Source organism: Oncorhynchus gorbuscha, linkage group LG09 (assembly GCF_021184085.1).
Source record: "Oncorhynchus gorbuscha isolate QuinsamMale2020 ecotype Even-year linkage group LG09, OgorEven_v1.0, whole genome shotgun sequence".
In the NCBI taxonomy this organism is placed as follows: Eukaryota; Metazoa; Chordata; class Actinopteri; order Salmoniformes; family Salmonidae; genus Oncorhynchus; species Oncorhynchus gorbuscha.
In genome coordinates this window covers 20093475-20119685 of record NC_060181.1, presented here as the reverse complement: position 1 = coordinate 20119685, position 26211 = coordinate 20093475, and the positions used below count along the sequence as shown (strand labels likewise).

The 26211-nt window shown below is 43.5% G+C and overlaps 1 protein-coding gene across 7 annotated transcripts in view; it reads left to right on the top strand.

Annotated features, from left to right (window-relative positions):
• The window catches only part of LOC124043258 (engulfment and cell motility protein 1-like), a 224797-nt gene that overhangs the window by 161070 nt on the left and 37516 nt on the right, over positions 1-26211 (top strand). The window contains exon 1 of one of the 7 annotated variants that reach the window (XM_046361644.1): positions 16566-16795. The exons of the other annotated variants lie outside the window; for them this stretch is intronic. The gene's annotated coding sequence lies outside the window, so the exon portion shown is untranslated. Of the gene's footprint in view, positions 1-16565; positions 16796-26211 lie in introns of those variants that run through there. 7 annotated transcript variants of the gene reach the window in all.

Below are 26211 nucleotides of genomic sequence, written 5' to 3'. Positions count from 1 at the left end.
CACTGTGTGTGTCACTGTGTGTGTCTGAAGAAGTCTGATTCAGTCACTGTGTGTGTCTGAAGAAGTCTGATTCAGTCACTGTGTGTGTCTGAAGAAGTCTGATTCAGTCACTGTGTGTGTCTGAAGAAGTCTGATTCAGTCACTGTGTGTGTCTGAAGAAGTCTGATTCAGTCACTGTGTGTGTCTGAAGAAGTCTGATTCAGTCACTGTGTGTGTCTGAAGAAGTCTGATTCAGTCACTGTCTCTGTGGGTTTCTTTGCCGGACTGTCGGATTGCAAAGAAAATGTCAACTTGCGTGGTGATATTGGAAACCCAAGCCAATCAGATCAGTATTCTATCACAGCATCACATGAACATTCTCTTTTTTCCTGTTGTCAAATTAACTGTAGAATGGTAGACATGCTGTTTTCAGAAGATCCTGAAATGACTGTCGGACTAGATGTATTATTTGTTGTAGTTTGTACAGTATTGACTAACCACCAAGCTCCACTGTAGCTTCAACACCCTGTCTTGTTTTGAAGCATCAGGGTGTGAGTCATTGTCTGTGTCCCAAATGGCATCCTATTCCCTATATAGTGCTCTGGTCACTAAGTAGTGCACTATATGTGGAATAGGGTACCATTTGGGATGCACACACGCTGTGTAACATTGCAGTGAAGGCAGGAACCCATCTCTCCTGAAACAGCACAGTCTGTATGTGTTTCTTTTACAATTTAGGCCTGGTAATGCTGACCAATCTCACCATCTCACAAAGCCCTGTGATGTGTTCCCCCTCTATACTCTGCTCTCAGCCATTCCGTACCACCCTGTCATATTAGGATGTATACTGTACTATACTGCCTGAAGGTGACTTTATAATTGGGGATAAGCGCTCATTCAGCATGTTAGTGTCCCCGCTCCTCTTTGCCAGGAGTGAGCTGGCTGCCTGTTTTATTTATTTCGAGACAGTGCTTGTGCTGGGGTTGCGTCTGTTGGTCAGGAGCAGTTGGTAGACAGTATACTGGGTGTTGGTCAGCATTGCCCTGCTGTAGACGTGATGCGGAATTGATCCTCTCAGGTTTTGTGAGCCAGCATGATAAGCCATCAACAAAGTGTAGAAAGAAAGGCTGATGTACCAAACCTTTACAGAACCATCAAAAAAAAGTGAACCACCTTAAAGGGGTGGACTCCGAAATATACAGCGCTCTTTTTCATGGTCCTTCAAGCCAGATAAGAACAGATTATAGAAACTGATAGAGACATACCCCAAGCGACTTACAGCTGTAATCGCAGCAAAAGGTGGCACTACAAAGTATTAACTTAAGGGGGCACGCCCAATTTTTCAGTTTTTTATTTGTTAAAAAGGTTTGAAATATTCAATAAATGTTGTTCCACTTCATGATTGTGTCCCACTTGTTGTTGATTCTTCACAAAAAAATCCAGTTTTATATCTTTATGTTTGAAGCCTGAAATGTGGCAAAAGGTCGCAAAGTTCAAGGGGGCCGAATACTTTCGCAAGGCACTGTATATATATATTTTTTGACAGAAATACCTTATTTATGTAAGTATTCAGACCCTTTGCTATGAGACTCGAAATTGAGCTGAGGTGCATCCTGTTTCCATTGATCATCCTTGAGATGTTTCTACAACTTGATTGGAGTCCACCTGTGGTAAATTCAATTGATTGGACATGATTTAGAAAAGCACACACCTGTCTAAGATCCCACAGTTGACAGTGCATGTCAGATCAAAAACCAAGCCATGAGGTCGAAGGAATTGGCCATAGAGCTCTGAGACAGGATTGTGTCGGCACAGATCTGGGAAAGGGTACCAAACTTTTTCTGCAGCACTGAAGGTCCCCAAGAACACAGTGGCCTCCATCGTTCTTAAATGGAAGAAGTTTGGAACCACCAAACTGCCCGGGCAAAATGAGCAATCAGGGGAGAAGGGCCTTGGTCAGGGAGGTGACCAAGAACCCGATGGTCACTCTTAACATAGCTCTAGAGTTCCTCTGTGGAGATGGGAGAACCTTCCAGAAGGACAACCATCTCGGCAACCATCTCTGCAGCACTACACTAGTCAGGTGTAGATTCTCTGTTCTGATGAAACCAAGATTGAACTCTTTGGCCAGAATGTCTGGAGGAAACCTGGCACCATCCCAATGGTGAATCATGGTGGTGGCAGTATCATGCTGTGGGGATGTTTTTCAGCGGCAGGAACTGGGAGACTAGTCAGGATCAAGGCAAAGATAAACGGAGCAAGGTACAGAGAAATCCTTGATGAAAACCTGCTCCAGAGCGCTCAGGACATCAGACATGGGGCAAAGGTTGATCTTCCAACAGGACAACGACCCTAAACACACAGCCAAGACAACGCAGGAGTGGCTTCGGGACAAGTCTCTGAATGTCCTTGGCCCATCTAGAGCCCAGACTTGAACCCGATCGAACATCTCTGGAGAGACCTGAAAATAGCTGTGCAGCAACACTCCCCATCCAACCTGACAAAGTTCCAAGCTTGTAGCATCCAGTTTTTGCTTTGTCATTATGTGGTATTGTCTGTAGATTTATGATGAATAAAAACGTATCAATTTTACAATAAGGCTGTAACCGAACAAAATATGGACAAGGTCCAGGGGTTTGAATACTTTCCGAATGCACTGTATACCATGGCATTGTTGAATACTTGTTTCTGATTGGTTTGAAGGGCATTCTAGGGTCCTATATATTTACTTTGATTAATTAACTAACCATCTGTTGGCTCCTGAAGCTGTGTATGACCTGGTTTCACTTTCACACCCACCTCTCATTTAACAAATGACTGGACTTTATATGGATTATTATTGTAACAAATGCACTGATGTGGTCAAATGATAACGCATGTCAAGATATGTTGCATGAATTCCCAATGGAAATACAATGAAGTCAAGTTTTTTTGAATTATTACTCTCGCAATTTCACACATTTTCAACATATAGTTTCGCCATTCTATACTTGACAAGCAGTTTGTTCCCATATGCCACCATTTGGCATTATGCCTACCCATGGTCATGGCTGTGCGTAAATTTATGCACACTCTCAAGCAAATGTTCATATTTATAAATCTCACGCTTTGCGTGGAAATGATCTCACGCTTTGCGTGGAAATGATCCCACGCATGGTTTACGCACAGATTTGAGGCCCTGGGGCCAATTGTCTTTGGCACCCTTCTCCAACAGAACTGATGCTACACACAGATCTGCTGAGAATGAATCACACACACTCACATTCACACCTCTGGGGCCAGGAATTTTAATATCCAATCAAACACACCACTTTCTCTTGACAAGATGAGAGTGGTTCTTGATTGAATAAGGATCGATTATTCCTCCCTCCCTCCTTACCATCCCTCATGTCCCTGGTGTTTGTGTAGACGGTGAAGACAGGAGAAGAGGAGGAGACTGTGTCACTGAGGGTCGTTCACAGATCTTTGCTCTAACTATTAAACAGGGCACCCCCGAACCACGGTCATAAACTCATTGAGTAATTATTACTTAGATTATTTATTTACAGAAAAGGAATAGATGCCCACATCTTAATGGCAAATTAAATGAAAAATAAATAACCCTTAGTTTCAAATGCTTAAGTCTTATTCACGTTACTAAGAACAAAACAAAATAATACAAATAATAACATACACAACTCTGAGTAAAGCATTTTGCACAACTATTTTGAACTGCTTTACTATTTCACAATGACCAACACAATTCCAGTCAAAATACAAGACTGTGAGAAATACTGTAGCCTACCATGACTATACCCAACCCAACTCCATTGTTGCCACTATGTATCCTACCTGAATGAAGCTTTGATTCAGTGGATGAAATATTGAGGAGCAGGGATGCTGAAATGTCACTTCAGGGATACAGCTGCTGATCTACACTTCCTAAATAAGCCAGGAATGAGAGCAATTTAATAGAAGAAAATGAGAAATACTGTAGCCTACAATTACTATAAACTTGATTACGCACCATAATATCTGTCCCTCTGCCCTCCCTAAATCGTGGCATTGAACGGTTCAACAGGCTTTTATCCCTCCATAACTGACTACCAGAATACTGCAGCTCTGTGGGTGTAACATTCATTGACAATTTTGATACCTTCTGGAAACAAAGCTTGTATTATAAGGAGGATGGGATCCACCCAAATCATTTGGGTTCCTGGATCCTTTCACAGCATTATAAGACTGTGTTGAGACAATGACTTATCAATGACCCAAGCCCAGCTCATTTCATCCCTACCATTGTGTCGTTGAGTTGTCATAATGCTTCAGAAAATGCACATTATACCAGGGGCGTTGGGATGATGTAAAATGTTTTAAAAGTGTTAAACCATTAAACCATGCTATTTTAAAGTTAACAAATTGACCACAGACTTTCAGTACGCTTATAAGGAAGGACATTCAACAAGCACAGCACTTACATAAATTACTGATGATTGGCTGAGAGAAATTTGATAAAAGATTTGTGGGGGCTGTTTTGTTCGACTTCAGTGCAGCTTTAGACATTATCGATCATAGTCTGCTGCTGGAAAAGCGTATGTGTTATGGCTTTTCATCCCCCTGCTATATTGTGGATGAAGTGTTAACTGTCTAACAGAACACAGAGGATGGCCTTCAACATAATCCAGGTAGAATCAGGAATTCCCCAGGACAGCTGTATTGTCCCCTAACTTTTTTCAGTCTTCACTAACGACATGCCACACTGGCTTTGAGTAAAGCCAACACTTAACACTTCAACACTTAACAAAGAGCTGCAGTTAGTTTCAGTATTGGTGGCAAGGAATAAGTTAGTCCTAAATATTTAAAACTAAAAGCATTGTATTTGAGACAAATCATTCACGAAACCTCAACTAAATCTTGTAATAAATAATGTTGAAATTGAGCAAAGTTGAGGTGACTAAACTGCTTGGAGTAACCCAGGATTGTAAACTGTTGATACAACAGTAGCTAAGATGGGGAGAAGTCTGTTCTCCATAAAGCCTTCTTAACAACACTATCAACAAGGCAGGTCCTACAGGCCCTAGTTTGGTTGCACCTGAACTTCTGTTCAGTCGTGTGGTCAGGTACCACAAAGAGGGACTTAGGAAAATTGCCGTTGGCTCAGAACAGGGCAGCACGACTGGCTCTTAGATGTACACAGAGAGCTGGCATTAATAATATGCATGTCAATCTCTCCTGGCTAAAAGTGGAGGAGAGATTGACTTCATCACATCCCGTATTTGTAATTGACATGTTGACTGCACCGAGCTGTCTGTTTGAACTATTGGCACACAGCTCGGACACCCGTGCATACCCCACAAGACATGTCACCAGATGTCTCTTCACAGTCCCCAAGTCCAGAACAGACTATGAGAGGCACACAGTACTACATAGAGCCATGACTACATGGAACTCTATTCCACATCAAGTAACTCATGCCAGAAGTAAAATGTGATTTTTTAAAAATAACCTCTTGGTGCTCGGGGGCAGTATTTTCATTTTTGGGGAAAAAAACGTTCCCGTTTTAAACGGGATATTTTGTCAGGAAAAGATGCTAGAATATGCATATAATTGACAGCTTTCAATAGAAAACACTCTAACGTTTCCAAAACTGTAAAGATATTGTCTGTGAGTATAACAGAACTGATGTTGCAGGCGAAAGCGTGAGAAAAATCCAATCCAGAAGTGCTTTTGAAAGCAAGGTTTTGATAGCGCTGCGGAAGGTTTTGAAAGCTCTGCGTTCCAATGACTCCCTATTTGGCTGTGAATGTACCATCAACGAGCTTACACTTTCTACGTATTCTCCAAGGTGTCTTCAGCATTGTGACGTAGTTTTACTCATTTCTGTGAAGAATAGCCGTAGGCGGCCACATTGCGTAAGTGGTCACATGATTCTCGTGTAAAATAGAGAGGTTGCCATTACTCCAATCGGTCCTAGAGAAAAACGAATTGTCCCGACGGATATATTATCGAATAGATATTAGAAAAACACCTTGAGGATGGATTCTAAACAATGTTTGCCATGTTTGTCGATATTATGGAGCTAATTTGGCATATTTTTCGGCGTTGTGGTGACTGCAATTTCCAGGCGATTTCTCAGCCAAATGTGAAGAACAAACGGAGCTGTTTCGCCTACAAAAATAATATTTTGGGAAAAAATGAACTTTGGCTATCTACTTAGGAGTCTCGTGAGTGAAAACATCCGAAGTTCATCAAAGGTAAACGATTTAATTTGATTGCTTTTCTGATTTCCGTGACAAGGTTGCCTGCTGCTAGCAAGGCATAATGCTATGCTAGGCTATGATAAACTTACACAAATGCTTGTCTAGCGTTGGTTGTAAAGCATATTTTGAAAATCTGAGATGACAGGGTGATTAACAAGAGGCTAAGCTGTGTCTCAATATATTTCATTTGTGATTTTCATGAATATGAATATTTTCTAGGGATATTTATGTCCGCTGCGTTATGCTAATTAGTTTCAGGCGATGATTACGCTCCCGCATGCGGATTTGGGAGTCACTAGAGTTTTTTTTAAAGATACAAATACACCTTTGGTACAGTGGGGACTGTGAAGCAACACAAACAGGCACAGAACATGCATACACACACATGATAACATACGCACTGTACACACACGTACACATGGATTTTGTGTTGTAGATATGTGGTAGTAGAGTAGGGGCCTGAGGGCACACACTTAATGTGTTGTGAAATCTGTTGTGAATGTATTGTAATGTTTTAAATTGTATAACTGCCTTTTTATTTTGCAAGACCCCAGGAAGAGCAGCAGCTAATGGGGATCCATAATAAATATAAATACTTTACTATAGCTTACCATTCCCTAAATAAGCCAGTAAAGAAAGCATGGTAATCACTGATGATTACTAATAATGTTGTTATTCAGCAGAATCCTTAGGCTTCCATATGTTACAGTTGACAAAATGGCTATCTGTATTACTAGATTAGTCTGGGGCGGGTGAATTTAACCACAACTTGCAGGCAGTGGGTTTATAATAATAATAATAATATATGCCATTTTACGCTTTTACCACTTACAGTCATGTGTGCATACATTCTACATGGGTGGTCCCGGGGAACCCACTAGTACAAGGCCATGCTCTACCAACTGAGCTACAGAAGGACAGCAATGACCCAGAAAAAGGATACATGTTTTGGGGGAAATTATTCCACCACCCAAAAGGGCACTTTGGATACTGGGGGGAAAAAGGGCCTGTTCCCTGTACAGAAAGGGCCCGATCTGAACATGTGCCTGGTCTCACAGAGGAAGAGAGGAGTAGACTGTCTCACTGAGGAAGAGGAGAGTATCTCCTAGAGGAGGAGGGGGAGAGGGAGAGCAGAGGAGGAGAAGAGGAAGAGAGGAGACTGTCACTGATGAGGGGAGGAGTGTCTCACTGAGGAGGAAGAGAAGAGGAGACTGTCCCTGATGAGGAGGAGAGGTGGTAGAGAGGAGGAGACTGTCACTGATGAGGGGAGGAGTGTCTCACTGAGGAGGAAGAGAAGAGGAGACTGTCCCTGATGAGGAGGAGAGGTGGTAGAGAGGAGAAGACTGTCACTGATGAGGAGGAGAGGTGGTAGAGAGGAGAAGACTGTCACTGATGAGAAGGAGAGGTGGTAGAGAGGAGGAGACTGTCACTGATGAGGAGGAGAGGTGGTAGAGAGGAGGAGACTGTCACTGATGAGGAGGAGAGGTGGTAGAGAGGAGGAGACTGTCACTGATGAGAAGGAGAGGTGGTAGAGAGGAGATGAAGACTGTCACTGATGAGGAGGAGAGGTGGATAGAGAGGAGGAGACTGTCACTGATGAGGTGGTCACTGAGAGGAGGAGGTGACTGTCACTGAATGAGGAGAGATAGAGAGGAGACTGTCACTGATGAGGAGGAGAGGTGGAAGAGAGGAGACTGTCACTGTCACTGATGATGGAGGAGGAGACTGTCACTGATGAGGAGGAGCGGTGGTAGAGAGGAGGCGACTGTCACTGATGAGGATGAAAGGTGGTAGAGAGGAGACTATCCCTGATGAGGAGGAGAGGTGGTAGAGTGGAGACTGTCAATTATGAGGAGGAGAGGTGGTAGAGAGGGGACTGTCACTGATGAGAAGGAGAGATGGTAGAGGTGAGACTGTCACTGAGGAGGAGAGGTGGTAGAGAGGAGGAGACTGTCCCTGATGAGGAGACGTGGTATAGAGGAGACTGTCACTAATGAGGAGGAGAGGTAGTAGAGCGGAGAAGACTGTCACTGATGAGGATGAGAGGTGGTAGAGAGGAGGAGACTATCCCTGATGAGGAAGAGAGGTGGTAGAGAGGAGACTGTCAATGATGAGGAGGAGAGGTGGTAGAGGGGACGAGACTGTCACTGATGAGGAGGAGAGGTGGTAGAGAGGAGGAGACTGTCCCTGATGAGGAGGAGAGGTTGTAGAGAGGAGAAGACTGTCGCTCTTGAGGAGGAGAAGTGGTGGAGAGGAGGAGACTGTCAATTATGAGGAGGAGAGGTGGTAGAGAGGAGACTGAGAGGAGAGGTGGTAGAGAGGAGGAGACTATCCCTGATGAGGAGGACAGGTGGTAGAGAGGAGACTGTCAATGATGAGGAGGAGAGGTGGTAGAGGGGACGAGACTGTCACTGATGAGGAGGAGAGGTGGTAGAGAGGAGGAGACTGTTACTGATGAGGAGGAGAGGTGGTAGAGAGGAGGAGACTGTCCCTGATGAGGAGGAGAGGTTGTAGAGAGGAGAAGACTGTCGCTCTTGAGGAGGAGAAGTGGTGGAGAGGAGGAGACTGTCAATTATGAGGAGGAGACGTGGTAGAGAGGAGAATGTCACTGATGAGGAGGAGAGGTGGGAGAGAGGAGACTGTCACTGATGAGGAGGAGAGGTGGGAGGTGGTAGAGAGGAGACTGTCACTGATGAGGAGGAGAGGTGGCAGAGTGGAGGAGACTATCCCTGATGAGGAGGAGAGGTGGCAGAGTGGAGACTGTCAATTATGAGGAGGAGAGGTGGTAGAGAGGAGAGGTGGTAGAGAGGAGACTGTCACTGATGAGGAGGAGATGTGGTCGAGAGGAGGAGACTGTCACTGATGAGGAGGAGACTGTGACTGATGAGGAGGAGAGATGGTAGAGAAGAGCAGACAGTCACTGATGAGGTGGTAGAGAGGTGACTGTCACTGATGAGGAGGAGAGATGGTAGAGAGGAGGAGACTGTCACTGATGAGGTAGAGAGGAGACTGTCACTGATGAGGAGGAGAGGTGGTAGAGAGGAGGAGACTGTCACTGATGAGGTGGTAGAGAGGAGGTGACTGTCACTGATGAAGAAGAGATGTGTCACAGATGAGGAGGATAGGTGGTAGAGAGAGGAGACTGTCACTGATGAGGAGGAGAGGTGGCAGAGAGGAGGAGACTGTCACTGATGAGGATGAGAGGTGGTAGAGAGGAGGAGACTGTCACTGATGAGGAGAGGTGGTAGAGAGGAGGAAACTGTCACTGATGAGAAGGAGAGGTGGTAGAGAGGAGTAGACTGTCAATTATGAGAATGAGAGGTGGTAGAGAGGAGACTGTCACTGTCACAGATGAGGAGGAGAGGTGATAGAGAGGAGACTGTCACTGATGAGGTGGTAGAGAGGAGGAGACTGTCACTGATGAGGAGGAGAGGTGGTAGAGAGGAGGAGACTGTCACTGATGAGGAGGAGATGTGGTAGAGAGAAGACTCACTGATGAGGAGGAGAGGTGGTAGAGAGGAGAAGACTGTCACTGATGAGAAGGAGAGGTGGTAGAGAGGAGAAGACTGTCACTGATGAGAAGGAGAGGTGGTAGAGAGGAGTATACTGTCACTGATGAGGAGGAGAGGTGGTAGAGGAGGAGAATGTCACTGATGAGGAGGATAGGTGGTAGAGAGGAGTAGACTGTCACTGATGAGGAGCAGAGGTGGTAGAGAGGAGGAGACTGTCACCTATGAGGTGGTAGAGAGGACACTGTCACTGATGAGGAGGAGAGGTGGTAGAGAGAAGACTGTCACTGATGAGGTGGTAGAGAGGACACTGTCACTGATGAGGAGGAGAGCTGGAAGAGAGGAGAAGACTGTCACTGATGAGGATGAGAGGTGGTAGATAGGAGTAGACTGTCACTGATGAGGAGGAGAGGTGGTAGAGAGGAGTAGACTGTCACCTATGAGGTGGTAGAGAGGAGAAGACTGTCACTGATGAGGAAGGAGAGGTGGAAGGGAGGAGAAGACTGTCACTGATGAGGAGGAGAGGTGGTAGATAGGAGTAGACTGTCACTGATGAGGAGGAGAGGTGGTAGAGAGGAGTAGACTGTCACCTATGAGGTGGTAGAGAGGACACTGTCACTGATGAGGAGGAGAGCTGGAAGGGAGGAGAAGACTGTCACTGATGAGGATGAGAGGTGGTAGTGAGGAGGAGACTGTCACTGATGAGGAGGAGAGGTGGTAGAGAGGAGGAAACAGTCACTGTTGAGAAGGAGAGGTGGTAGAGAGGAGTAGACTGTCAATTATGAGAAGGAGAGGTGGTAGAGAGGAGACTGTCACTGATGAGGAGAGGTGGTAGAGAGGAGACTGTCACTGATGAGGTGGTCGAGAGGAGGAGACTGTCACTGATGAGGTGGTAGAGGTGGAGGAGACTGTCACCTAGGAGAGGTGGTAGAGAGACTGTCCCTGATGAGAATGAGAGGTGGTAGAGAGGAGTAACCGTCACTGATGAGGAGATGTGGTAGAGAGGAGGAGACTGTCCCTGATGAGGAGGAGAGGTGGTATAGAGGAGACTGTCACTGATGAGGAGGAGAGGTGGTAGAGAGGAGGAGACTGTCACTGATGAGGTGGTAGAGAGAAGAAGCCTGTCACTGATGAGAGGGAGAGGTGGTCGAGAGGAGGAGACTGTCACTGATGAGGAGGAGAGGTGGTAGAGAGGAGAAGACAGTCACTGATGAGGAGAGGAAACTGTCACTAAGGAGGAGGAGAGAAAGAGAGGCCTGCTGCTGTGCCAGACTGGAGAACAGTCACAATGTACCCATCAGCACATATGGCTATAGTCATCCTTATGACACAGAAAGATGTGGAGCAGCACAGAGTTCTATCTAGAGATGGAACATGTTACCGATTGTCATTCTGGACATGGCCCTTCTGTTTTGTCTTGTGTAATCATTTGACCATGGGTGACATCCATGGTTTGTCTGTGGGTCATAGAAGGCATAGACTAGAGCAGTATGCATGTTCCCTATAGCATAACCCAGTATACATGTTCCCTGTAGCAGAACCCAGTATGCATGTTCCCTGTAGCAGAACCCAGTATGCAATTTCCCTGGTGCAGAACCCAGTATGCATGTTCCCTATAGCAGAACCCAGTATGCATGTTCCCTATAGCAGAACCCAGTATGCATGTTCCCTGGTGCAGAACCCAGTATGCAATTTCCCTGGTGCAGAACCCAGTATGCATGTTCCCTATAGCAGAACCCAGTATGCATGTTCCCTGTAGCAGAACCCAGTATGCATGTTCCCTATAGCAGAGCCCAGTATGCATGTTCCCTGTAGCAGAACCCACAAGCAGCAATCTCACCCAATAATTATCATAACAATGATTGTATTGATTAGTTGTGTCTGTTGTGAATGTGAGGTTGCCTTACAAAGACAGGCAAGGGTTTCACGCTTTCATATTCTTTTTTAAATGGATGTCTTTTTAAATCAGAATCTTCTTTTCCATCAAGACCAGATTTTGATATCAGATCTAAAAGGTAACACAACCATATCCTATCCTACTCTACTCTCTTCTCTAGTCTACTCTTTAGTCTACTCTCTTCTCTAGTCTACTCTTTAGTCTACTCTCTACTCTACTCTTTAGTCTACTCTACTCTTTGCTCTCTACACTCTACTCTTTACTCAATACACTCTACTGTACACTCTACTCTTTACTCTACTCTTTAGTCTACTCTCTACTCTACTATTTAGTTTACTCGACTCTTTCCTCTCTACACTCTACTCTTTACTCTGTACTCTTTACTCTACTCTATTTACACTATACTCTCTACTCTACTTACTCTATACTCTCTACTCTACTGTACACTCTTTACTCTACTCTTTACTCTACTCTCTACTCTACCCTACTCTATACACTACTGTACACTCTACTCTTTACTCTACTCTCTACTCTTTACTCTCTACTCTACTCTACACTCTACTCTTTACTCTACACTCTACTCTTTACTCTACTCTTTACACTTACTCTTTACTCTCTACTCTACTCTATTTACTCTATACTCTCTACTCTACTGTACACTCTCTACTCTACTCCCTACTCTGCTCTCTACTCTTTACTTTCTACACGACTCTTTACTATACTCTACTATTTACTCTACTCTTTCCTTTCTACTCTTTAGTATACACTCTACTCTTAACTCTCTACTCTACTCTTTACTCTATACTCTCTACTGTACTCTTTAGTATACTCTACTCTTTACTCTATACTCTCTACTCTTTACTCTATACTCTCTACTGTACTCTTTAGTATACACTCTACTCTTTACTCTCTACTCTACTCTTTACTCTATACTCTCTACTGTACTCTTTAGTATACTCTCTACTCTTTACTCTATACTCTCTACTCTTTACTCTATACTCTCTACTGTACTCTTTAGTATACTCTCTACTCTTTACTCTATACTCTCTACTGTACTCTTTCTATACTCTCTACTGTACTCTTTAGTATACACTCTACTCTTTACTCTAACTCTCTACTGTACTCTTTCTATACTCTCTACTCTTTACTCTATACTCTCTACTGTACTCTTTAGTATACTCTCTACTCTTTACTCTACTCTTTACTCTCTACTGTACTCTTTACTCTATACTCTCTACTGTACTCTTTAGTATACTCAACTCTACTCTTTACTCTATACTCTCTACTGTACTCTTTAGTCTACTCTCTACTCTTTACTCTATACTCTCTCTGTACTTTGTACTCTTTAGTATACTCTCTACTCTTTACTCTATACTCTCTACTGTACTCTTTAGTATACTCTCTACTTTACTCTTTTAGTTTACTCTACTCTACTGTACTCTTTAGTATACTCTCTCCTCTCTACTCTACTCTCTTAACTCTATACTCTACTCTTTTTACTCTATACTCTCTACTGTACTCTTTAGTATACTCTCTACTCTTTACTCTATACTCTCTACTGTACTCTTTAGTATACTCTCTACTCTTTACTCTATACTCTCTACTGTACTCTTTAGTATACTCTCTACTCTTTACTCTATACTCTCTACTGTACTCTTTAGTATACTCTCTACTCTTTACTCTATACTCTCTACTGTACTCTTTAGTATACTCTACTCTTTACTCTATACTCTCTACTGTACTCTTTAGTATACTCTCTACTCTTTACTCTATACTCTCTACTGTACTCTTTAGTATACTCTCTACTCTTTACTCTATACTCTCTACTGTACTCTTTACTCTATACTCTCTACTGTACTCTTTAGTATACTCTCTACTGTACTCTTTAGTATACTCTCTACTCTTTACTCTATACTCTCTACTGTACTCTTTAGTATACTCTCTACTCTTTACTCTACTCTCAACTCTACTCTTGACTACTCTCTCCTCCACTCTACTCTTAACTCTCTACTCTACTCTTTACTCTATACTCTCTACTGTACTCTTTACTATACTCTCTACTCTTTACTCTATACTCTCTACTGTACTCTTTACTCTATACTCTACTGTACTCTTTACTCTATACTCTCTTTACTCTATACTCTTTACTCTATACTCTCTACTGTACTCTTTAGTATACTCTCTACTCTTTACTCTATACTCTCTACTGTACTCTTTAGTATACTATCTACTCTTTACTCTATACTCTCTACTGTACTCTTTAGTATACTCTCTACTCTTTACTCTATACTCTCTACTGTACTCTTTAGTATACTCTCTACTCTTTACTCTACTCTCTACTCTACTCTTTAGTATACTCTCTACTCTTTACTCTATACTCTCTACTGTACTCTTTAGTATACTCTCTACTCTACTCCTCCACTCTACTCTTTACTCTACTCTACTCTACTCTTTACTCTATACTCTCTACTGTACTCTTTAGTATACTCACTCTACTCTACTCTTGTACTCTCTACTCTACTATTTACTCTATACTCTCTACTGTACTCTTTAGTATACTCTCTACTCTTTACTCTATACTCTCTACTCTTTACTCTATACTCTCTACTGTACTCTTTAGTATACTCTCTACTCTTTACTCTATACTCTCTACTTTACTCTTTACTCTCTACTGTACTCTTTAGTATACACTCTACTCTTAACTCTCTACTCTACTCTTTACTCTATCTCTCTACTCTTTACTCTATACTCTCTACTGTACTCTTTAGTATACACTCTACTCTTAACTCTCTACTCTACTCTTTACTCTATACTCTCTACTCTTTACTCTATACTCTCTACTGTACTCTTTAGTATACTCTCTACTCTTTACTCTATACTCTCTACTCTTTACTCTATACTCTCTACTGTACTCTTTAGTATACACTCTACTCTATACTCTCTACTCTACTCTTTACTCTATACTCTCTACTCTTTACTCTATACTCTCTACTGTACTCTTTAGTATACTCTCTACTCTTTACTCTATACTCTCTACTGTACTCTTTAGTATACTCTCTACTCTTTACTCTATACTCTCTACTGTACTCTTTAGTATACTCTCTACTCTTTACTCTATACTCTCTACTCTACTCTTTAGTATACTCTCTACTCTTTACTCTATACTCTACTGTACTCTTTAGTATACTCTACTCTTTACTCTATACTCTCTACTGTACTCTTTAGTATACTCTCTACTCTTTACTCTATACTCTCTACTGTACTCTTTAGTATACTCTCTACTCTTTACTCTATACTCTCTACTGTACTCTTTAGTATACTCTCTACTCTTTACTCTATACTCTCTACTGTACTCTTTAGTATACTCTCTACTCTTTACTCTATACTCTCTACTGTACTCTTTAGTATACTCTCTGACTACTTTACTCTACTCTACTCTCTCTACTCTACTAACTTTAGTATACTATACTCTACTCTTTACTCTATACTCTCTACTGTACTCTTTACTCTATACTCTCTACTGTACTCTTTACTCTATACTCTCTACTCTTTACTCTATACTCTACTCTTTACTCTATACTCTCTACTGTACTCTTTACTCTATACTCTCTACTCTTTACTCTATACTCTACTCTTTACTCTATACTCTCTACTGTACTCTTTACTCTATACTCTCTACTGTACTCTTTACTCTATACTCTCTACTCTTTACTCTATACTCTCTACTGTACTCTTTAGTATACTCTTTACTCTACTCTCTACTCTACTCTTTACTCTACTCTCTACTCTACTCTTTACTCTATACTCTCTACTGTACTCTTTAGTATACTCTCTACTCTTTACTCTACTCTCTACTCTACTCTTTACTCTACTCTCTACTCTACTCTTTACTCTATACTCTCTACTGTACTCTTTAGTATACACTCAACTCTACTCTTGACTACTCTGTCCTCCACTCTACTCGATACTCTGTATTGTACCCTCTACTCTACTATTTACTCTACTCTCTACTCTACTCTCTATTCTACTCTACTCTCTACTCTAGTCTTTCTCCACTCTGACCAACAGAACAGACAGGCAACAGTTTCCTCTGTTTCCATAGCAACCCCACTCCAATTGCCACCGCTGCACTGCACTGGCTCCACTTTGGCAAGATGGAGGCGCTTCTCTTCTCTCACTGTGTCTGTGTGTGTTCCTGCATGCTGGTGTGTGTGTGTGTGTGTGTGTGTGTCTATTTCTGTGACTGTGTCTATGCGTGTGTGACTGTGTCTATGGTAATGCCCTGTGTCTCTTTATCCAAACGGCTGTCTGTGATGAGGGGCTTGCTGCGCCCCGCGACTAGAACACCTCCAGCTCTGTGCATCCATGCAGAATAGTACTGATGTAGAGGCTCTCACTCATTCTCCTCCCCCCCCTCCACACACATACACACCACCTCAGCCCATGTGATCCCCAGCTGCCAGTCTATTGGCTGATACCACCGTGGCGTGCATCCAATCGGGCTTAAATGCTGAGATCAACATAAGCGGGGCTGCCTGGTGATCCTCCCAGACTGGCAGCAGAGAGGAGGTAGATCTTGTGAGGCAGGCAGGCAGGAAGGAGGACGAGCGGCGCCCTCCTTGACCACAATCGCCACGACAACGCACCTCACGCCTGTGGCTAGAGCCCAGCCAGCTCCGTTAGCAACCGTTAGCATCGCTCTATCACTCTACCAGGGGACCATCTGCCATTGCTTCCCCTCTCTTTCCCTCTCTCTATCCCTCTGTTCTTTGCTTCCCTCTCTCTATCCCTCTGTTCTTTGCTTCCCTCTCTCTTTCCCTCTGTTCTTTGCTTCCCTCTCTCTATCCCTCTGTTCTTTGCTTCCCTCTCTCTATCCCTCTGTTCTTTGCTTCCCTCTCTCTATCCCTCTGTTCTTTGCTTCCCTCTCTCTATCCCTCTGTTCTTTGCCTCCCTCTCTCTATCCCTCTGTTCTTTGCCTCCCTCTCTCTATCCCTCTGTTCTTTGCCTCCCTTTCTCTTTCCCTCTGTTCTTTGCTTCCCTCTCTATCCCTCTGTTCTTTGCTTCCTCTCAACTCTTTAGCTGCTCCTCTCATCTCGGTGCAGTCGAGGTTCTGCTGTCAGTCATTATGAAGCACGGCGTGGCAGCAGCAGCCATGGAGGTGACAATTACAGGTAAGTACAAGACACTGGCTGACATGCTTTATCCACCTCTAGAGAGAAGAGAGTGAAGGAGGCTGCAGGGGCTGCTGATTAGAATGGAGGGATGGAGAGAGGGAAAAGGAGGAGCAGAGGAGGGGGTTGTTTGTTGTTGCTTGGCTGCGGAGAAGAGTGGAGAGTAGCAGAGCAATGCTCATAGGACAGATGGGGCAGTGCTGGGTAGTGTGTGTGTGTGTATGCGTGCGTGCGTGCGTGCGTGCGACTCTGTGAGGCATAATCAGGTTAGAGCAGCCCATCTCAGCCTTCTGATTAAAAGCCTTCCAATCTCAGCAAACACAGAGCCTAAAGCCCAGTCTGAAGCTGTCTTTGTGAACACAGACAAAGCAGAGGGAAGTGGTGGCGATAGTACACATTGTGAATAAGGTTTAGCATTGTATACTACTACCCACTTTCCTACCAATGGAGGAATGGACCACTGCTATCCACCATATTTGCCTCGGCTAGCAAATTATAAATGCCATATGTGTTAGTATGTTTAAATAATGCACACATTTCATGTCTAACATTGCCATGGACAGATGTTCATTTGTATTGTATTTATTACGGATCCCCATTAGCTGCTGCCAAGGCAAGCATTATGACAGTTATATACAATTTAAAATACATGACATTACATTTTATAACACTTTTCACAACACATTGTGTTCCCTTAGGCCACTACTCTACTACCACACATCTTGTGGCATGTCTTGTGGGGTGTGCATGAGTGTCCAAGCTGTGTGCTAGTAGTTTAAACAGACACCTCGTGCATTCAGCATGTCAATACTTCTTACAAAAACAAGTAGTGATGAAGTCAATCTCTCCTCCACTGTGAGCCATGAGAGATTTACATGCATATGATTAATGTAAGCTCTCCGTGTACATTTAAGGGCCAGCCGTACTGCCCTGGTCTGAGCCAATTGTAATTTTCGGAGCTATATACTGTAGCAATATAAAACAACAAGATGATTGTCTTTGCCATGGTTACTGTAGCTATAGCTACCCCGGGGATAATCTGCTTTGTCAAGAACAGGTATTCCCAAACTGGAGGGTATGCGCAATGCAATGCATTTACAAAAAAATTGTAATATTTTTAAAAATGTGAATCACATTTTTATTTGGCATACCCCCAACGGCATTGCGCATATATATTTATATTTTTTATATTTGTTTTTCTTCACATTTTTAAAACAGTACATTTATATTTCCCAACGGAGCTATACATTTGGGTGAGGTTTTTTTCTCACCTGAGTAGCCTAATTTCACTTCCAAAAATAAAATGTAACCATCTTGTCGTGTTCAGCGAAATAACAACACAATGTCAAATATAGGTAACCTTGTCAAATAATTAACATCCAATCACATTAACTGTTAGTCTCTCGCGGGAAACCACTCGTGTGCAGATATTTAGAAACAAAATATGACAATTTGAAAAATAAGCCACAGGAGTTTTTTGAGCGAGAATACAGACAACTTTTCGAGTAGTAAGACATGTATAAAAGCAACAGATACATTAATTAGATGGGGCTAGAAGCATCTTATATGGTGAGTTACTGAGTGGCTGGGACAGGCAAGCCTCATACTATTGTGGAGGACTTAATTATTCCTGCTGACACGGATATGGCTGGGACAATGCTGGGGGAGAAGGCCAAAAAACTATAGACAAATGACTTCATCAAACAACACTGTTTCACGACGCATCAGTGACGTGGCAGGAGATGTTTTTGAAATAATTACTGCTTCGCATACAAGCCAGTGAATTCTATGCGTTACAGCTGGATGAGTCAACAGACATGATGGGCCTGGCACAGCTCCTGGTATATGTCCGTTACGTTTATGGGGCAAAATTAAGAAATACATCCTCTACTGGAATCCAGGACAACAGGAGAGGATATTTTTAAAGTACTGGATAGCTTTGTGACATCAAATGGACTTTGTTGATCAAGATGTGATGGTATCTGTACAGTCGTGGCCAAAAGTGTTGAGAATGACACAAATATACATTTTCACAGTCTGCTGCCTTAGTTTCTATGATGGCAATCTGCATATACTCCAGAATGTTATGAAGAGTGATCAGATGAATTGTAATTAATTGCAAAGTCCCTCTTTGCCATGCAAATGAACTGAATCCCCCAAAAACAGTTTAACTGCATTTCAGACCTGCCACAAAAGGACCAGCTGACATCATGTCAGTGATTCTCTCGTTAACATAGTTGTGAGTGTTGACGAGGACAAGGCTGGAGATCACTCTGTCATGCTGATTGAGTTCGAATAACAGACTGGAAGCTTCATAAGGAGGGTGGTGCTTGGAATCATTGTTCTTCCTCTGTCAACCATGGTTACCTGCAAGGAAACACGTGCCATCATCATTGCTTTGCACAAAAAGGGCTTCACAGGCAAGGATATTGCTGCTAGTAAGATTGCACCTAAATCAACCGTTTATCGGATCATCAAGACTTCAAGGAGAGCGGTTCAATTGTTGTGAAGAAGGCTTCAGGGCGCCCAAGAAAGTCCAGCAAGCGCCAGGACCGTCTCCTAAAGTGGATTCAGCTACGGGATCGGGGCACCACCAGTACAGAGCTTGCTCAGGAATGGCAGCAGGCAATTGTGAGTGCCTCTGCATGCACAGTGAGGCGAAGACTTTTGGAAGATGGCCTGGTGTCAAGGAGGGCAATAAAGAAGCCACTTCGCTCCAGAAAAACATCAGGGACATACTGATATTCTGCAAAAGATACAGGGATTGGACTGCTGAGGACTGGGGTAAAGTCATTTTCTCTGATGAATCCCGTTTCTGATTGCTTGGAGCATCTGGAAAAGCTTGTCTGGAAAAGACAAGGTGAGCGCTACCATCAGTCCTGTGTCATGCCAACAGCAAAGCATCCTGAGACCATTCATGTGTGGGGGTAGCTTCTCAGCCAAGGGAGTGGGCTCACTCACAATGCTGCCTAAGAACACAGCCATGAATAAAGAATGGTACCAACACATCCCCCGAGGGCAACTTCTCCCAACCATCCAGGAACAGTTTGGTGATGAACAATGCCTTTTCCAGCATGATGGAGCACCTTGACATAAGGCAAAAGTGATAACTAAGTGGCTCGGGGTAACAAAACATTGATATTTTGGGTCTATGGCCAGGAAACTGCCCAGACCTTAATCCCATTGAGAACTTGTGGTCAATCCTCACTTCATTTTAAGAATGTGAAATGACAGAATAATAGAAGGGAGAATGATTTATTTCAGCTTTTATTTATTTATTCACATTCCCAGTGGGTCAGAAGTTTACATACACTCAATTAGAATTTGGTAGCATTGCCTTTAAATTGTTTAACTTGGGGTAAACATTTCGGGTAGCCTTCCACAAGCTTCCGACAATAAGTTGGGTGAATTTTGTCCCATTCCTCCTGACAGAGCTGCTATTACTGAGTCAGGTTTGTAGGCCTCCTTGCTCATACATGCTTTTTCAGTTCTGCCCACACATTTTCTATAGGATTCCAATGATATGCCTACAAATACGTCACAATGCTGCAGACACCTTGGACGAACGGCAGAGAGCATAGGCTCCTTCATGGCACATTCACAGCCATATAAGGAGACGATGGAAAAGAGAGCCTCAAAAATTCTGCTCATTTCCTGTTTGAGGTTTCATCTTAGTGTCGCCTGTAGCATGAGTTCTGTGGCACTCACAGATAATATCTTTGCAGTTTTGAAAACGTCAGAGTGTTTTCTTTCCAAAGCTGCCAATTATATGCATAGTCAAGCATCTTTTCGTGACAAAATATTGCGCTTAAAACCGGAACGTTTTTTTATCCAATAATGAAATAGCGCCCCCATAGCTTCAACTGGTTAAGCCATTTTGCCACAACTTTGGAAGTATGCTTGGGGTCATTGTCCATTTGGAAGACCCATTTGCGAACAAGCTTTAACTTCCTGACTGATGTCTTGAGATGTTGCTTCAATATATCCACATAATTTTCCACCCTCATGATGCCATCTATTTTGTGAAGTGCACCAGTCCCTCCTGCAGCAAAGCACCCCCACAACATGATGCTGCCACCTCCGTACTTCACGGTTGGGATGGTGTTCTTCGGCTTGCAAACCTCCCCTTTTGTCCTCCAAACATAACGATGGTCATTATGGCCAAACAGCTCTATTTTTGTTTCATCAGAGCAGAGAACATTTCTCCAAAAAGTCAGATCTTTGTCCCCATTTTCAGTTGCAAACCGTGTCTGGCTTTTTTTATGGCGGTTTTGGAGCAGTGGCTTCTTCCTTGCTGAGTGGCCTTTCAGGTTATGTTGATATAGGACTTGTTTTACTGTGGATATATATACCTTTGTACCTGTTTCCTCCAGCATCTTCACAAGGTCATTTGCTGTTGTTCTGGGATTGATTTGCATTTTTCGCATCAACGTAGGTTCATCGCTAGGAGACAGAACGCGTCTCCTTCCTGAGCAGTATGACAGCTATGTGGTTCAATGGTGTTTATACTTGCATACTATTGTTTGCACAGATGAACGTGGCACCTTCAGACCTTTGGAAATTGCTCCCAAGGATGAACCAGACTTGTGGAGGTCTACCATTTTTTTCTGAGGTCTTGGCTGATTTATTTTGATTTTTCAATACTCTTCTCTCTACACACCTCTCTACACCTCTATCTCTACACCTCTCTCTCTCTCAATGTCTCCCCTGTTCCGTTCCTTTAGCGATGTCAGACCAGCTATTGATGTCCCATCTCTCTGCCTGTCTGCTCCTTCTACCCTAACAAGGTTTCGGGGGAGGATGGAGGGGAACGAGGTAGGGGAGAGGGAGCTATGCTGTACACTGTGGCCTTAGGGGGGCATCTCTCATCTGTCAGAGCAGGCAGCCTCGCCACACGCTGAGAAGGCCAATGCTGTGCACACAAATATCGTCTGGGGTAATCAAGCAGCAATCAGCAGCGAGCTATTTGAACTGAGATGGAGACAGACATTTAGATGTCATGTTGTGGTAGGGTTTGGATGTGATGTCTGGTGGCACATAGCAATATGACAGACAGAGGAGGATATTTAGATGGATGAAGATGCTGATATAGATTGAATCAGAAGGCTAGGTTGTCTAACATGGGAAGGATAGAGTTAGCTGTACATCACCACAGTGGTCATGAATGAGCAGAACTACACTGGTTGTGTGTGTAGTAATTACCCTTAGCGTGCATAGATATCTGCAACCGACATTGCTCTTGTTTAGTTCCCAAATGGCACCCTATTCCCTATTCTGTGCACTACTTTTGACCACAGCCATATCAGCCCTTGTCAACAGTAGTGCATCATTTGTGATGTAGATTAGGACTGCAGTGTTACACCCATGAACCCAGATGCTTTGTAACAAAGGGTCCTAAAAGTTGTGGTAAAGAAGATTGAGATTTTCTTCTCCTTGAAAAGGTGAATCTGTGTGTGTGAGAGAGAGAGACCACCTTTACCTTGTATAGGTGTGTGTTTCTTTGTTGTGTGTGTAGCATCAGCTGTGTCTTCCAGATTGTGTGTGTGTGTGTGTGTGTGTGTGTGTGTGTGTGTGTGTGTGTGTGTGTGTGTGTGTGTGTGTGTGTGTGTGTGTGTGTGTGTGTGTGTGTGTGTGTGTGTGTGTGTGTGTGTGTGTGTGTGTGTGTGTGTGTGTGTGTGTGTGTGGTTATGCTGCCTGACACTGACAGAATCTGCTGGTTACAGAACACCAATCACGTCTCAGGTCATGATGTTTCTCCTGAGTTCACCTCATCTGCCTAACAAAGGATGTGTCCCAAACAGAGGCGTCATTTCAGCTGAACTTAGGGTATGGCCAAATGACAGGGTTTGAGGTGAGTGAAGCTACAGCAGCTGTGTGATTAGAAAGTTGAAGCTCATTTACTGCATTTCCATACAATTTAAAAACTCTAAAATGTTATTTGGAGAACAGCAAAAAGCTGCCATTATCACCCGACTGCTGTACCTTCATTTACCTCTAACACATTTGTGTCATACTATTACTGTACAGCAGAAAATCACTCATGGAATTAATGAATGTACTATAGTTATGTGAATATTCAATGGTTTATTTTATTTTGGGAGTCTAGGACAAATGTAATGAAAACTCTGACACGTTGTATAAACAACAGTCTGATGCATTGTACCATCACGTTAGCTCGTGCTTTTTGTCAAGACTGTGTGTTAAGCTGTTGTGTGGGTCTGTGTCTATTTGTTTGTGTGTATGAAATAGTAAAGCACATAAAACCATTGTTTCCACGATGTCTCCCTCTCAAAATGCCAACATCATGCAGCAACAGCAGCAGTAAACCTCGTTGAAGCGTAAGGAAGGATCTCTCTGGAGAGACACACACACACCGTGATGCATTGACATGGTGTGGCAGATAGAGAGTCTCTCTGCTAGGAACAACTAACAGGTCTCTGGGGGGAGGAAAGAGAGAGAGAGAGACTGCTGCACTGAGCATGATTCCTATGCCTTTACACTGAAAGAACCAGAAGTGCCATAAAGGCCCATATTCGTATAGAATTTCAGAGTAGGAGTGCTGATCTTGGATCAGTTTTGCCTTTTAGATTATAATGAATATGATTACATAGACAGGACAGACCTGATCCTAGATCCTACTCTGAGGCACTTTATGAATACTGGCCCAGTACTCCATCTTGTTAGAACAGTGAGGTTGGATGAGGAACAATGTACAGGGAATGAACTAAGCAAGACATATGCCAGTGGTTATGTGGTTGATTTAATGCAAATTCATTTCTGATCCTTTTCTGAACTCTAAGATTACAAAGCAAAGGCTTGTTTTCTCTCTCTCTCTCTTTTGTTGTAATTTTTGCCGAAAGAGAGGGATTAAGTCTGAATGGGAATGATAATGTGCAATCTTCATAAATGGGTTGTGTTCATTAGGGCAGAAATGTTTCAAAACGTTTGCAACAGAAAACAAAACAGACCCTTTCTGATTGGACAAGACCAGGTAGTTCCTCCCTGATTCAGTAAGTCTTCTTTAATTTGTTTTAATGAACAGGACCCTGAACTCTGTCAGGTTCACCTCTGTCAAGGTGCTTCGTATTAAATGGGATGAATATTCAAACCTATATATCATTATGCAGCCCTCCCTCTGCCTGCCTGCCTGTCTTGGAGGAGGCCAATCAACTTAGACCCAGACCTGAGGGAAATGCTGAGATGGCAAAGCCCTCACGGAGAGGTGTAAATGTGTCCTTATGACGGTGGTCTCTCCCCCTTCCTCCTGGACATAAATCTTCTCTTCAGGAAACAAACAGGAGACATTGGTGTCTCATATGTATCCTCCCATCATACATGGGATACCATAGGCAGCGTTCCTCCAGAGAGGAGAGAGAATGGGTTTCAACAGTCATTTAGGTTTTATCCCAGGTTTCTTTCCCCTGAAGGCTGAAATGTAGAGGAGATGGGTTTAATACTTCCACTAGGATATGAAATAAGGCCTTAGGGAAGGATGTCACTTTATTATCTCTTTGGCTGTCTCTCTCCCCCTGTAGACTGGTTGGTGGGTGGGGTGTTAAGTGAGAAGGGAAGGGGTCATTCACCATGATTAGTGACAGGCTTCTGAGTGTCCCCGGGGAGAGCCAGGGAGGCTGTGTCATCCCCCAGCCCCCAGACACACTCTAATCCCCTCTGCTTTATGGGGGTCATCTGGCCTCTGAGGAGAACAAGGATGAACAATAATATGTACGGCGAGACGAACAACAAAAATTACACAGCTTGATGTGGGAAGAGTTCAGGGACACTGTAATAAAACGCTTTGCAGCAAATTATGAAAATCTGTGTTCTTATTGGACAAGTTCAGGTTGTGCTTTCCATTTTTTATTTTTTTTAATGCCCAAATGAACATGACCCGGATGGATGGTGTCTAGTAAATAGAAGGGGGTAGGGGAAAGTATAGCCAAACATACTGGCTGTAGCTCTCAATGGCTCCATTGGTAAAGCTTGGGTTTTGGGTATAATTCCCCGGGCCAGCCATACGTAAAGTGTATGCACGCATGACTAAGTCACTTTGGATAAACGTTTGTGCTAAATGGAATATATAAAGCATGAAAACGGCAAAAGGCTACGTAATGCTGCTACAGTGGTAACAGTTGAGACGTTCACTGCTCCAGATAACTACCCAGTCCTACTCTATCTGAAAACATGACAGTGCAGTTATTATCTGGCTATTCCCCCCCCTACCCTGTCTTTTGTTTGTTTTCCAAGGTCATTGTTATGCCAAGTTTTACACAGAGTGCTGTGATTACCGCGGCAGAACATCTTTGCATCCCAGAAGATAAATCTGGATTAAAGAGTGTAATCAACTGGAAAATAAGGGATTTTTTTGGTTGGGGGTTCGGTGATGCCACCCGGTTTATTGAATCTCGAATTATAAATGGGTTAATTCCTTTAATTCCTCTTTGTAGCACTTACTCACAGCGAGCGTGGATGCCCAAATTGTGGATTTGAAGAAGGGCCATTTCCACTCCTTACTCTGTGAGCTACTGTTAGTTTTGTGAGACTATTATCCAAAAAACAACAGCTAAAGCCTTTGTTTGGAGGTTTTGGGGTCCTGTTGTGCTTTCTTCTCTTCACTTCCCTTCATGTTTTATTTCCCGCCTCTGGCGAGGGCTCAGTCTTCATCTGACGAGATATCACTAAGCTTTTCAGGTCAGAATCCTGCACTATAATCACGCACAAAACACAGACAGACAGACAGACAGACAGACAGACAGACAGACAGACAGACAGACAGACAGACAGACAGACAGACAGACAGACAGACAGACAGACAGACAGACAGACAGACAGACAGACACAGACAGAGAGACACACAGACACGACGAGAGACACACAGACACGACGAGAGACACACAGACACGACGAGAGACACACAGACACGACGAGAGACACACAGACACGACGAGAGACACACAGACACGACGAGAGACACACAGACGACAGACGAGAGACAGACAGACAGACACGAGACAGACAGACAGACACGAGACAGACAGACAGACAGACAGACAGACAGACACACGAGAGACACACAGACACACGAGAGACACACAGACAGACAGACAGACACACACGAGACAGACAGACACACGAGAGACACACAGACAGACGAGAGACACACAGACAGACGAGAGACACACAGACAGACAGACAGACAGACGAGAGACACACAGACACGACACACAGACACACGAGAGACACACAGACAGACACACAGACAGACGAGACACACAGACACGAGACACACACACACAGACAGACAGACACACACACACGAGACAGACGAGACAGACACGACGAGAGACACACAGACAGACGAGAGACACACAGACAGACAGACAGACACACGAGAGACGAGAGACGAGAGACAGACA